Raw genomic sequence first — 2500 nt, forward strand, 5'->3', positions numbered from 1 at the left:
AAAAAAAAAAGAGAACATGAAGTTTGCTACCTATTAGGGTTTAGTGAAAATATTTATTGTTTTCTGTACCAAAGAGGATCAAACAATTTAATTTAGCTCACTGACCATCCAAAGAAAAATATATGTCAAAAGAGTTCCTAGTATAAAGCTATTTCATTTTGTATTGAAAATACAATAAAATTATGTTAAATACAGCATAATATTCACTGCAAATGTGCGTTTTGAAAATTCATGGTCTCTGCCCTCCACAGCTCTGAGAAAGAGAGAAAGATAATTATTATTATGCCAGTACTGGGTTTTGAACTCAGGGCTCTCCACTTGATTGATTAGTGCTGTACCACTATATCCACACCTCTAGCTCAGCTTTTTGTTGCTGTTGTTTTTTAAAATTTTGTACCATCCCCGAGAATTTAACTCAAGGCCTGGGCACTGTTCCTGAGCTGTTTTCCTCAAGGATAACACTTTACCACTTGAGCCAGGGCTCTAATTTTGGCTTTCTTTGGGTTAGTTTACTAGAGATAAGAGTCCCATGGACTTTCCTACCCGGCTGGTTTTGAACCACAATTCCTTATATCTCAACCTCTTGAGTAGCTAGGTATAGGCCACCAGCACACAGCTGGTCCGGCTTTTTTTGCTGGTCAATTGAAGATGGAGTCTCATGGGCTTTTCTGCCCAGGCAGGCTTTGAACTCTGAGCCTTTGGGTCTCAGCTAGGTTTACGTAGGTGAGCCATTGGCATCTGGCTTGGAATTAATATTTTCTGAGTACTCACATGTACCAGGAATGCTATGAGTCACTCCCTGGCACCCAGGAAGCTTGAGGATCCTATACATCAGTCACCTTCTTCAGTCAACCGGAATCATATTCCAGAATGTTCTAGATCCATTCTCCTTATTGAATGAAGAGAATTTGAATGAACATCTTCTTAGCTGCAGCAAGTCTCCCCTAAACTTTGAGTTACCTCAGTTCTCAAGCTAGCATCTTTCTTTTATAGTTAAACATTACCTTCCTCTTATCTTAGGCCTGATATCCACAGTTCCGAAATTCATTTACCAATGAGCCCACAGCTAAATTTTGAGCCATGATCATTTATTTTAGTATCTAATCTTTCCATTTCACCGCATACTGCAATGTCAAAGAACATACAGGCTGACTAATAAAGACGATTTCAGTCCATCCCTTGATAATCACATCCTGGCTTTATTCACTCTTCTAATAACTCTATTAGAATGTTTATAAGATGACGTGCTTTTAATTGTTTCTCTCCTCCCAAAGATGCTGAGAGTACGTCTCCCTAATGGGCTTTGTAACTTCCATTCTTTATTTTTATTGCTAATGGACTCTCCAGTAATATAAAATGACTGATGAGCATGGGCAGAGCAAAGCAGAAAAATCAATACCTGTCCAGACTCAATATTAGTTAGAAGCAGGTGAGGAGTGAGGCTGGCAGACAAAAAGATTTCCTCTGCCCTCCATGTTTCATGGGCTGTGAAGTTCTCTACAAGGCAGATTTTTCTTTATATACACTAGATGCATTTACAGAGTATTGAATGATTAGGAAAAGGCATAGACATCTATGAAAATTGTGTCCAGTAGAGGGCACTGGTACCCACACACGCTCACCTTGGTTCTACAACATCAGTGCTGCCTCTCCAGGACATCTGACCTCCCCTTGGACCACAGTGCAGTGACTGACCCAATCGAATATGAAAGCACATCTGTTCAGATGTGGGTATAACTAGCAGGGTCTCAGAAGCTGCAGGTTCGTATCTGATGAGCTGGTCCTACACAGCATACATGCTAAGCACCATATCACCTCGGTCTTACAAGAAGCCCTATTCAAGGACTATGGTCATCATAATCATTTCTTAGGAAAAAGGTGAGCTTACCCAAGCTCATCCAGCTAGTAATTAGTACAGCCAACGTTGGAATCTCAGAATTTAGCTGCCATGCTACCAGTGGCTGGCCATGATATCTGCTCCATTTATGCTTCATTCATTATCTTGCCTTGTGAAATGTCTACACAGCAGGAACCCTTACTCATCCTTCACTCCATCCACAGCTAACAGGGATTTGAATGTAATAGTGCTCATGAAGCAGTTTGACTGATTGAGCACACAAAAGTACCTCAGTCTATCATCCTCTCAGGTGTTGTGGAGTACATTTGACATGCTTTCTACTTTATCATCATTGACATTCTAAGACAAATACAGTATACCGTTGGTATCAGTGGGTATGTGGTGACCACTATCGAGGAAAAACTGGGAAAGGTGCAGAGTGGCGTGCTGTATTGTGGCAATTTCACTCATTTTTTTGGGGGGGGGGTCTGGTCGTGGGCCTGAACTCTGGGCCTGGGCACTGTCCCTCAGCTCTTCAGCTCAAGGCTAGCGCTCTACCACTTGAGCCACAATGCCCCATACGGCTTTTTTTTTGCTTATGTGGTGCTGAGGAATTGAACCCAAGGCCTCAGGCATGCAAGGCAAGCACTCTACCACTGAGCC

The sequence above is a fragment of the Dipodomys ordii genome, unplaced genomic scaffold (assembly GCF_000151885.1).
Source record: "Dipodomys ordii isolate 6190 unplaced genomic scaffold, Dord_2.0 Scaffold32, whole genome shotgun sequence".
NCBI lineage: Eukaryota > Metazoa > Chordata > Mammalia > Rodentia > Heteromyidae > Dipodomys > Dipodomys ordii.